Genomic DNA, 13,490 nt, shown 5'->3' with positions numbered 1-13,490 from the left:
TATAACGAGAATAAAGTCATAACTTTACGAGAAAAAAAGTCGTAACATAACGAGAATAAAGTCATAACTTTACGAGAAAAAAGTCGTAATATTACGAGAATAAATTCATAGCTTTACGAGAAAAAAAGTCATAATATTACGAGAAAAAAAAGTAGTAACATTATGAGAAAAAAAGACGTAATATTACGAGAATAAAGTCATAACTTTACGAGAAAAAAGACGTAATATTACGAGAATAAAGTCATAACTTTACGAGAAAAAAGAAAATAACACGTAAAATTACTTCTTTATAATATTATGACTTTATTCTCATAATACCACGACTTTTTTTCTCGTAAACCTATGAATTTTTTCTCATAATATTATGAATTTACTCTCGAAATCTCAGATTTATTTTTTTTCCTCAATGTGGCCCTAGTACTTCATCGTATCTTCGTACCATAGACGTACAACAATCTTAAATAAAAATAAAAATGTAAACAAAAAACAGTTATTCTTTTCCACAATTTTTTTAAAAAATCAACAGGGAGCCACTGGAGAGGAGCTAAAACGCTGCATGTGGCTCCGGAGCCGCAGGTTGCTGACCCCATGCTGTAAGGCAAGGCAAGGCAGCTTTATTTGTATAGCACATTTCAGCAACAGGGCAATTCAAAGTGCTTTACATAAACATTCAAGAACATTGCGACAAAGTGCAAAAGACCATTAAGACATAATTAAAACAGTTATAAAAACATAAAAGATTCGAAAATAAAAACAAGCTAAATTAAAAGCTAGGATAGAAGCCCCATGGCACCACCATTGCAACTGTAAGTACATTAACCTTTTTAAATAGGTAAAGAAACAATGGACAACTTGGTACACATGTATAACCAAATTGTGGGGAGATACAAACAATAGAGAAAACCAGTTGTTGTTCTGAGGACCATCTGCAATTTATTTATTTATTTAAAAAAGTTTCCCATTAGCTGATACCAATGGCACCAGCTAGTCTTCCTGGGGTCCGAAATCAAGTAAATCACATTTATCACATACATACTATATACAACATCATATTTGTGTTACACTAATAACATTCAAATTTTCCAAACATAATAAATTTCACATTCATACACATCTTTCACAACCATTTAGCCTCAAGGCCCATCATCAGGGAAAAGGAACAAAAGAAAAAGCATACATGACATGCACTGGACTATGGATCAGCTGCTTCAGTAATGTATTCTTAGATGGTATTTGAATGAGGATTTGTTAGAGGATTGACGGATGTAAAGAGGGCAGCTATTCCAGTGACTGATGGCACGATAAATGACAGTCTTTTTTAAGGCATTCGATTTCTGGTGAGGTAACATGACCTGGCCATCACCTGCTGTTCTAGTGAAATGACTGTGAACGTCCCTGCATTTGGTAATTTGACTGTATAAAAACAATCCAGGATCCATGGGGGGTCGACTGGATTAGAAAAAAAAAAAGTAAAAACATAAAAAAACATTAAAGAATACAAAATAAAAACATTAAAAAAATAAAAGCTAGGATAGAAGCTAAAATAGAGTATAACACACAAGAGTAAAAGCATCATTATCTGGTTTAATAAAAGGCAGCAGCAAACAGGGAAGTTTTAAGCTTTGATTTAAAAGAACTCAGAGTTGGAGTTGGGGTCTGCAGGTTTCTGGGAGCTTGTTCCAAATATTTGGTGCATAAAAACTGAACGCTGCTTCTTTTGCATGTTTAGTTGTGACTCTGGGGACACTAAGCAGACCTGATCCAGATGACCTGAGAGGTCTGGATGGTTCAGAACATAGCAGAAGATCAGAAATGTATTTTGGCTCAAAACCATTTAGTGCTTTGTAAACCATCAGGAGTATTTAGGTACACAAGTATAACCAATTGTGGGGAGATACAAACTATAGAGAAAACCATTTGTTGTTGTTCTGAGGACCCTCTGCAATCCCATCCAGGATCCATGGGGGACGACTGGATTAGAAAAAAAATGTACATTTTTATGATTCAAAGGGAAATATCCTTAAAGCCCAGAACAAAAATCCTGTTATAACCTCCTGAGACCCAGCCCATTGACATGTGTCCTATGTAGTGGACATTTTGTCCACGTGCATATCCTTTTACTCTTTTGACCTACTCTATCAACCCCTGGGGTATTGTAAAGAGGACATCATGGGCTTTCCAGTGATATGGCATGTGTTTTTTTTTTAAATCAAGTTGAATGTATTCTTGGTTTAGTATCTCTCTATAGCCATTAATATTTTGTATCTTCTAAATTCGGCTGTCTTTTCACACTGAAAAGCTCCTCCACCACAGTGGACATACTGTTAAGTTAGAAATAAAACTTAAAAAGTCTAAATTGTAAGATTTTCTTTTAACCCTAAATAGGAAGGAAATCACACAAAAAGATAAATAAGAAGACACTTTTTTTATTTGGTTCCCAGGAGGATAATATAAATGCCACAGGCCCTACTGGTTGGGAAAGAGTAGTCCAGCAGCATTACCTGAGGCAGTCTATATGTGGTTTTGTAATAGATATTGATACATGCTGTAGGTAGGCTGTTGTGGTTTCTATACATGTTGGTGATGCATTAAGTGAACATTTATCCAGCTGAGTATGACTGATATACAATAATGTCGTATTGCATGTGTATTGGTATCAGTGTAAATGTTAATAAGTAACAAGAAATTACAGTACAGAAATGCCAAAGATATGTTTGAGGTAGTTTCACAATGTTAATGACATTAGCCTAAATAATCAGAATCAGATTTATTTGCTAAGTAGGTGTGCACATACAGGAATTTTTCTTTTCTTTTCTTTTTTTGCATCTCCCAATGTTTTTTTTTCATACTTTATTTAGAAGGTTCAATACAGTAGTCACATAAACATATATATATATATATATATATAAACATATATATAAACAGATTTTTCATTACAATACATTGAGTAAATAGATTTCACAGTATAAAAATAATATGAAAATAAAATAGGTTATACAACAAATAAAATGTAAGGAAAAGATGAATAATTAGAAAAAAGAAAAAACAATCTGGGTCTGTTAATCGTAGTCAAATAAGTTTTAAAATCAGTATCTTTAAAAGTATAAAAGGAGGGTTTTCTTTTAAGCCATATCATTTAATAGATATGATATTTTGCTAAGATGTTAATCAAATTAATTATGTAAATTTCATCTCCCGAAAAACTGTAATTGTTAAAAGTGAATAATATCTCAGTCTTTGTTAGTATGATATCAATGTACTTACACAGAAATAGAAATAACAGCTAGGGACAAGGACAACAAGGCTGGACAATAAAGGTAAAGTAAAGACAGGTATGTGAAAAAATATGTGTACATATAAATATTATAATATATATATATATATAAAAAGCACCAATAAAATAAGATATAAAAATAGTCTATATTCAAGTCAAGTGTTCTGTAAGTTGTAAACAATACAAATAGTGCAAAGAAATAAATACTGAATGGACTAAATGATTATGTACAGTAAATATATATATATATATATATAAAGATGTCTATATACTGTATGTACACTGTGTAGGATTTATATTAACAGTGACAGGTGATATTTACATATTAGAAAAAGCTAGTTCATCAGAAAGCACCGAAGTTTATGTTTCAAAGTGCCTGTTTTCTTTAAAAAACAAAACATTTTAAAGAATCCTTATCAAAAATATGTGTTATGTGTTTATTCAAAATCTAGTATCGGTTGGGCTATATTATCCAGAACAGATCATTTCTAATCTTTTATCCTCCATTTATTATTTGTTTCCATTTTGAAGTGACATTCTTTGGCTTTCACTTCACACTGCAAACTGTTAGTAAAACCCATTTTCTTTTTGTCCAAATGTGTTCCAGCTTCCTCAAAACTATAGCCTGCATCCTCATCAGCGGGTCACCGCCCTGTGTGTTCTCCATCCCTCCTCATCTGGCATTCAGGCATGCTACAATGACCCCGTGATGCTGTGTGACAGGCCAGGCAGGGCACTGGCTGTTTGTGTCAATCCAGATCAATCACTCCCTCTTCTGGACGGACAACGTCATCAACGCGCAGAAAAGGTCACCGGGTGTACTCAAGCCAAGCCTGATGTGGTGAGCAGGGAGGTCAGCGTAGCAAGTGATCACACTTGACTGACTGAGCAACATCTTAAATCAAGAAAGGATTGACTGGCGGAAGTCATTTCTTCCATCTCGAAATATAGTTTTTTGATTCTCCTGTGACTGGGCGTATACAAAAAAGTATTAAAACTGTTTGTCGTATTGATTGATATTCCGTTGAGGCAAAGATAAGCCCTCAGATGCCCTACATCCGACTGGGTCTCTATTCTCTAATGATACGTGTAAATATGGCCCACGGCTTACACTTCTATAGGAGAGCAGGAAGCAACAACACAATAGCCAAAATACAACCCATTTGAGAAAAAAACAACAAGAAACAGCACTTAACAGCCCAGAATGCACTGCACCCGAGGGAGCAACCTCAATTACTGTTACACGTCCGAAGAGGAGAACTCCAGGAGAAGTGATTGCTGAGATGGAAATGGCTGTGTGTGTGTGTGTTTGTGCATGTGCGAGTGTGTTTTTGTGCGAGTGTGTGTGGGTTGGAGGGAGGAGGATGGATGGAAAGGCACTCAGTGAAAAGATCTTTCAGAAACACTTTGCCTCCGTGACGTTGACGCGAGCCGTTGATTGACATGCACTTCTCGACAGAAACCAGAGCTATCAACCTATCTGCCACGCATTAAGAATGGCACGGTCCTCGGGGAGGGGCCTAAGTGGTAAATGATGTTGCTCAAGACACTCTCTGTCAACAATGTGTGTGTGTGTTTGTGTGAGTGCTGAGGATGGCAAAGTATTCAATCAAATCTTTGATTGAAAAAACCCTTGTGTCCTTAAAGATCAGATTTCTGTATACTGATGTATAGGATGCATGTGTGTGTGTGTGTGTGTGTGTGTATGCAGGGGTGTGTGTTTTAAATACAGTATGCAGTCTAGGGGACAGAAACGGAGCTTGCAGAAGGCTTAATTTGCAGTAATCGGATCTCAAACAATGTCTATGCAGTTAAATTGTGCTGTCAAAGCAATCTTTGGAGTTTGTTTTTGTTTTGGATGGTTTTAATTTTCAGAAAGAACGAGGCAAAAAACATTCTCCTTATGAAATCTTGTAGACCCACATTCTCTCTTTAGATATGGAAAAAAGCCTCTCCTTGATATTTCATATTTTATAACCGCGCTCCATTCATCATCTTGCTCTTCGGTTGATCGTCAATTTGGTCTACTGAGACCAAGTTGTCACTAACAACTTTGGAGTTGAAGGAGATGAAAAAGTAAGCCGCATAAACAGGATGTAACTGTAACACAAGGAGCACTAGGGGGCACTCTGACTTCTCTGGTACTGTTGCACACAGAGGGTGTTCAATGTCTCAGTGCACATGTGATTGTGTCAGTCAGTGCGACCGCTGGGGGTCGAGGCTGTGTGTTTACATGGCTGAAGTTCCCATGACAAATGTGGTCAGAGCATCATCTCGACTTTGGGAATGCGTTCTACAACTCCGCTATTATTCTTCCCCTGCAGAACATGTGCTTCCAATCTCTTGAAACACTCTTTTTTTTCTTCGCAGTTTTACAATGTCATTAGAAAACAATGTTCTTTGTTTTGCACATTAGCTATGAATTAACCACCGCGCCCATCTCTGTGCCCGCAGAAGAAGGTTCCGATCTGTGGAGTCACTTGCATGGGGCCCAGCTTTCCTCCTGTCAAAGCGAGGGCTCTTTCACTGCTGTTATATTTCAGGCTGTTATTGTTGGCCCTCTCGCAGCCCCGGTAAGATCTTTAGTCCTTTTCCCAAGCGATATAACCCCCCACACACATCACACAGTATCTGACCCCTGTCTCCATGACACATGACAGGTCCACTGTGGTGTGTGTGTGTGTGGGGGGGGGCAAGGACTGATGTGTGAGTGTGTGCATTTCTGTGCTTTCATGTAAATATGTGCGTGTAAAGCATAGATATGTGTGCAAGTGCACAGAGCATATCTGGCACAGTATGTAGGTATTGAATATGCTAAAACAATGAGGCCACTTGTCACATGTTCAAAGTCACATAGACAGCCCGCTGTGATCTCAAAACCGCACGCACAGATGTTCCTAATGGGACTAAAGTAGCATTCGCATTCCTGCGGATAACCAGTCTGTTTGTTTTTCTCTCTAAACTGGACTGGGTTGCCACTTTTGCTGGTGAGAAAAACGGACGGAAGATGATAGAAAAAAAAAACACGAGGAGGCCGATGAGAGAGGCTCCCACCACAGTTTAGAGCTTCGAAGCCAACTGTCAGTCCCGCTTAACCGGCGGCAGTGATTTAAAGGTGACAGTAATTCAACGTATAATGGAAGTTGATGCTAGTGTGCGATGCTTTGCGAGTTAAAACTGCTGTTTTCTTATTCCCCCTACATGAGGAAAATGAGCTCGGCGTAATTGTGAAGGCTTATCTTTATGAGTCGGGATGTTACAGTAAATCCTGTTGCTTTGAACACGGGCGTACGTACGCGCAGAGAAACCCACACAGGTATGCTCAAGTCCTGAGAGCATCTGCTCCTTTACAACCAGATTGAATTAGCAATTACAGAGAGTAAAAAACAGAACAAAACATCTGGAGCTGTAAGCAGCAGAGGTTATAAATCTGAGAGAGGGAGGGGGGGGTATGAAAATGAGCCAAAGTGAGATTCTCAAGGACAGTGTCTCTGATTGGCCCATTAACATGCCAGGGGTGTCAAAAAGGACCCGAGGCAATGGGAGAAATGGGACAGAGCAGAGGGCTTTAGAGGGCATATGGAACACCAGCGAATGGAGAGGTAGCACATACAGGGGGAGAGGAACTGTAGGAGAGAGAAGTGCAGTATTGGCAAAGATAGTACAACTGAGGAGATACATGGATGCTGTTTGTGTCTTGAACCTCCTCACAGGAAATCACCCCGATAAGCAGAGAGAAAGCTGCATGTGGAAAAGCTGAGGGGAAGTCGTGAAAAAACACCTAAGGGGGGGGGGGGGTTTGGAAAAAGACCTGGAGCTGTGTGGGTGTTATAGAAACAGAGGCCGAGGATCACCACTTTGCCAAACCGTAATTACGCATGTTTGGACACAGAACATGCGTCAAGTAAACGTGAGGCTGTGTGTGTTCATAAATGTATTTTAACGATTATATCCAGTTTGGTTTTTAAGTCCATATAAATGTGAGGTTGGAAAGCCGCAGCAACCATTACCACATCTGTTTTTGCTATTATTGGCACAATAAATTACGTAGCCAATTTGTTTGCGCTGTTGTTAGAGTAATAGAATCAAATTATCCCATGTTAGGGAAATGATTATGTACGAAGCGGAACCCATCAGGGGATTCACAAGGCAATCAGTGAAGTAAGACAGAGCTGAAATGTTGGCGCTCTGCACATCAGCCGTTCCAGGTCCACTACGTCATTTGAGAGAACTTCTCAACCTTGGAGAGGAGATAATTGTACCTGAAGTAGAATGGTTCACCCACTAATCTGGCAAAGCTAAGAGTGCTAAGTCAGTGTACAGCAGTGGTGGACTCAGGCTGTGTGAAGTACATGGGCGAAAATGATTAAAAAAAAGGGCACCAGCTGCACGCAATGGGGCACCAGCACGCGGAAAGTTTTCAAGCATGAAGGGCAGCCTACATGGGACTGCATCATGTTTTCTCAATTTTAAGGCCATCCTAGTTGGCACTTCATCACGTTTTCTCCACTGGAAGGGCACCCTAAAGAGCACACCATCACGTTTTTTTTCACTGGAGGGACACCCTAGAGGGCACTTCATTGCGTTTCCTCCACTAGAAGGGCACCGTATGAGGCACTTCATCATGTTTTCTCCGCTGTAAGGGCACAGAGGGCACTTCATCGCGTGTTCTCTACTGGAAGGGCACCCTAGAAGACACTTCATTGTGTTTTCTCCACTGGAAGAGCACCCTAGGGAGCGCTTCATCATGTTTTCTCTACTGGAAGGGCACCCTAGAGGGCATTTCATTGCATTTTCTCCACTGGAAGTACACCTGAGAGGGCACTTTATCACGTTTTATCTACCATAGGGGCATCCATGAGGTTATTTCTTTTGTGTTCGAGCATGGGGGCACCAAGGGGGTCGCCCCCTGAGTCCACCAGTGGTGTAGGGCCACAGTGCTTGTTGTAGTAGATCTCCAGTACAACATCAATCCAGTGGAGCTGTATGAAAAAAAAGCACAGTGTGAGTCATAATTGAAAGAGCCCGGTACAAGCGAAATGTTCGGAATGAAGGACAATATCAAATGAGCCTTATCAATTAAAAGTCAGTTTACATTCCCACACTCCAAGGCCAGACACCGGGTGGATGCTTCAAATAGGTCAAGGTTGAAGTGAAAACAAAAGTTGGTCGATTAGCAGTCGAGGTGCAACATTCCTACTTTGTATGCTAATCTGGCATCATCATCATATCGTGTGTAGGCACTGGCTGCGATTCTACATCTGCACGCACTCGTTTAATTATCCAAACACAATTCACAAAAGTCACTGGAAACAAACCAAACCAAAATAAAATAATTTGCATATATTTAAAAGAGCAGATAAAGTCCCTCGGGGTTGGTTAATATTTCAGAGGCATAATAATAATATGCTAAATCATTCACATTTTATCCAGCACCAAAACAAAGTGGCTTTGTCGATGTAATTAGGGTGTTTTAGAGTTGAATCACCCTGGCAAATGACCATGTTTTTCTCTCTGGGAGATCTGTGTGTGAATGTATCTAAGCCTCTCTCTCTCCATATATGTGTGTGTGTGTTTGTGTGTGTGTTTGTGTTGTATTGTCACCGTTCCTCCATGTGCGCACAGTCTTAGAAAAGGATTGATTAAAGAGAGAGTGTCTGTCTCAGAGCAGTTAATGAGGTTTAGTCCCATGAGCTGCGAGGTTTGAGCGTGTATGAGTGTATGTGCATGTGTGTTTGCGTGCGTGCATGTGGACCTAGTGGAAGACGTTGTTAATTGGCTAAGACTTACTTTCAGCTGGGGGATAGTCAAGGGCACAGTGCCTCCACATTTGTTGAGTGGCGTTTGTGGAACACGGTGATACGTTCACTTTCTATATGAAATATGATTTTTGAGGGAATGATGAGTCAGTAGCAGGCTGACAGAAAAGAAATATGACTGTAATTATACTTGAAGTTGTGTAATTTAAATCTGTATGATAAAGATAGAAATGAACAAAACGCATGCTAAAAACTGAATGAAAAAAAATGTTATTTTGCTGTTTTGTGTTACCTGAAGATGTGAATGAAACTCATTCATTTTTTTTCCTCTGGGGACGAGAAGAAGACAAAAAGGAAAGAGAAAGAAGGAAGGAGAGGAAAAGAGAAGGGTTAAAGGAAATATAAAAAGACAGAAAAAAGAAAGAGGATGAGAGAAAGAGGAAATGAGGCAGAGAGAGATGGCTAAAGATATTCCACAAAGGCCACTGTAGATGGATACAATCTCACCTGCTCTGGTCTCCACACAGACCTGTCCGTCTACATGTATATACAGACCTGCATGTTCCTTTGCAGCGCAACACACAGCTCGTCTCAAACAGCAGGAAGCATCGACGCTTTCATGTGGAGCACAGCCCAAAGTAGAGCAAGATCACAATGTGTGTGTGTGTGCGTGTGTGTGCGCGTGTGAAACCCAGGCTTTTCCCCCCTTGGGACCGGCACAAACACGCTTCCCATCTTTCCTTTGAGTTTCACATTCAAAGGTTCCACTCGTTCAGCTGTCAATCATCCTCTCAGCCAATCAAGGGCCTTCATTCTCAGTCTGTTTATAGATCAAGGGTGGTTTAAGCGTATGTATGTGATGTGACTGGAATTTTTACCATGACTAATACTAATACTGTAAATATTCATATTTTTTTTTACACATCACCAGTGGTGTCAATCAAAATCAACGCTATTGTGCCATACTGTGCGGGAAGTCTATAACAGTGTTTATGACTGCAGGTCCTGGAAACCCATTGTTGGTACTAGAAGGATGCCAGAAAATGCAGAATCTGGACTAAGAAAAAAAATAATATGGCTGAAAGGAATGAAGTAAGTTCATGGATGTATGTTGAAAGAAAGAAAATTCTTTAACAGAGGCACAGATGGAGGTTATTAAAGGAAGTGTGTGTGCTCAATATGTGTGCATTTGTGTTATCAAAAGAGACTCAGCGCAGTATGGAGGCATTAACTATTGTGTTATAGGGCTATCGCAACCCAGATATGTCATGCTTAATTTAGTGGCTTAAGAGTACAAGAGAAAAGGGGGAGAAAAAAGTACAAATTACTGCGAAATGTACAATATATCTGCAAGTGTGAGCACATCACACGGCAGCTCTCGTGCTTTAACACACTGGGAAAACTGAGAGCTGTAGTGAGAGAGAGAGGGAGCGGCAAACAGACGGAGCATCAGGTGACAGCAGGCGTTATCGGGCCTCACCTCTGATTGCCATCTATTATGATGGAACAATAGTTTCCTGCGGGCCGTGCTAACGACCTGTGTTTGTCAGCGACAGGGGAAATTAACCCCAAGCCATGGGTGTTTGCTTTGTGCCAGGAGGGAACATGACAAAAGGGAGAGGAGCAGATTGGGAGAAGGAAGAATTACTCACACACCTGTTATGTAGTGACAGACAGCTGTCATGTGTCCATACCTGCACTGCACTGCGTGGGAACGCTTAGTGAGGGTTCAGCCGCCAACAGAGGGCAGCAGAGGGCTTCAGAGCCAACACGTCCCCTCAGAGGCCCACAGACTCGCAGAGAGAATAGTCTACAGCTACATGTCACCTCGCAAATGTCCACTTTCTATTTGATTTAAAATTATTGAACGCAGTGCTTAAAACCAATGATGGGCCTCACCTCAGAGCTGCCGCCGTGAGATACTTGTTTGTTTTTGTCAACTTTACCTATTTTTCCACCCAAGCTGAAACAAGGTGGGAGTGCAGGCTTGAACTGCAGGGCACTGGTAATGGCGGAGTGTGTGTTCTACAGCACGTTCTCGGCGAAGAAACTAGCTCGATCTATTCACGCTTACATGCAGAGCCGTGGCCTCCAGGCTCGAGTTCCTGCTTCGGTAATGACTCTGTTCCCTTGTGGAATGTAGAACATTGTCTTTCCTCAAATGAGGGAAGCACACAGTCACACTGACGCACACACACGGACACACACAAACCTCAATATGCATGAAACTCACAAGGTTGTAAACAGACAGAATAGTGAACACTTGCATGTAAGTACACATACTTGCACCCACACACACACACTATCTCCCCAGCCTCAGAAACATTGATTGGGCCTCCCTCTCAGGCCTGCTCGCCTCTCTCATGATCAATCAGCGAGTTTATAGACCACAATGTGTGGCAGCTTGTATTGCTCTTTCTCCCTCTTCGTTACCGATCAGAGAAAATCCCACTCCGAGCAAGCGCAATGCACATTCATACAATTTTAATGACTCTTAAATTAACCATCATATTTTCGCTCCACTCCTTCACCGACTAAATCGCTTAATATGCATCAACACTGGCCTTACTCCGTGGGTTCGCCGTGACATTTTTATAATTCCTTTGCGCGGGCATTGTGTTTATTTATGAGTGTGTAGGCTCTTTTTTTGGCTGATAAATGGCACAATTAAACAGTGCTCAGACACTCGAGCAGGCGTTTCAGCGCCGCTGACAGATTTTTAGTGTCCTCTTCCTTGGCTAACGATGAAAGTAAATAATGTCTTAACGAGGTTGCTGGAGCAGTTGTTTGAGGATTCATTTTTTATTTTACATTTGCTTTGAGCAGCGGCGGTTGAACACGACACAAAAAGTGAGGTTCACAGCCTAGATTTTAGGCTTTGAACATAATTTAGCAGCTTGTTAACAAATTCCTTTACAATTATTACCAAGGTTACAAATGAAAATTGAAGTAATTTCGGAATTTCTCAGGATTGTGTAGAGAAATTGCATTATTCATGATGTTTTCCTTCTCTTTTTGCTGTATTTTTAGGCTTCAGGTGCTTATTTCTGTCCGTTTATATATCTGTACAACATGATGGGAAAGCAGGGTCAAATGCGACAGCGGTTTGCAGGGTACCAAGGAACTGGAATCTTCCGACTTCCTGTATGCATTATTCAAGCGCCCCTATTGGCTGCTGTGGGTTTAGTGATGAAAGCAGCCTGACGCAATACACGGCAACAGTGTTTTACAGTATTGTTTTACAAACTATTGTAAGGCAGGGTTAGAACAAGGGAGAGTATTAGCCAGGCCCTGGGAGGAGGGTAGCTTTATGAGCCCTCTGAGGCCGGCTGGGGAGGAGCGCCTGGGCTCCTGTGCAGTTAAGCGGCGGGCTACGGCGCTACAAGCTGCCCCTACATTTACAGAATGCCCTTGGACGGAGGATGTGTGCGAGGGAGAGAGAGAGAAAGTGTGGGGCATGCATGCTCACGGGCTAATGAGTGCATGTGTTAAATGCCTGTGTGTGTGTTTGGGCGCACATGTGAGTGTGCGCGGACGAGATGTTGTTGGGTTGAGTCAGTCTCCAGAGGGAAGGAGAAGGACAAATGCTCCTTAAAAATAGCCCCTGGGCAGCTGGTGTACACAGTCTATCAGCAGTCCGTCCCTGGGGCCAAGGAGGGAGAGAGGGAGGGAGGGGAGGGGAGGGAAAGAGAGAGAGACAGAGGATGGATGTAAAAGAGAGTGAGAGAAATGTGGAAAAATAGGGTAGAATATGTGTGGAATGGAACGAGGAGGAAAAAAATATAATATATATATGGATAAAAAAAGATAACCCTCCTCTCAAGAAAGAGAGAAGATAGTAAAATAAAGAGAACCAAAAGTCAAAGCGAGAAGGAGAACAAACTGAGATAGTCAGCGAAAGAGAGAAGATGGAGAGTGCCTCCCGGTCCCAGTTGTGAATGCTCTAGAGGTCACTGTGGAGGGATAGGGTTTTAGAGAGAGCAGCTTTTGTCCCCAGACGTCTTCAGTTACTAATATACCAATGTGTGCTTCGCTAAATCGCTCCCAGTCGGCGGGAGTGGAGATCCTTGAGACCCACTGAGACCCTTTATGGAAATAACTCTACCTCATTTGCTCTCAATAACTCGCCGTACCATTTTGTGTGTGTGTGTGTGTGTGTGTGTTGTGCATATTTGAATCGAAGGTGCTCATTGAGCATTTGCGTGCCTAGTTTTAATGGACACGCGCATAATGGATAGATGGTTTTTACAACTGTTCAATCTACTGGGAGCGACAAAATCATCAAGCTATTAAGATATTTATGGCACTGGCAACGCTCGGATTTTAAGGCTGTTGCTTTTTTTGTGATCCTGGAGTGATCTCAGGCATGGCATTATACCGCATACCAGAAGAAATTAGATTAAACCCAGACGTAAGAAAAGAAATATCAGGTAGAATATAGTTTGCAGCGTGCGACT

This window comes from Sebastes fasciatus, chromosome 10 (genome assembly GCF_043250625.1).
Source record: "Sebastes fasciatus isolate fSebFas1 chromosome 10, fSebFas1.pri, whole genome shotgun sequence".
In the NCBI taxonomy this organism is placed as follows: domain Eukaryota; kingdom Metazoa; phylum Chordata; class Actinopteri; order Perciformes; family Sebastidae; genus Sebastes; species Sebastes fasciatus.
Note: the sequence above shows the minus strand (reverse complement) of the source record.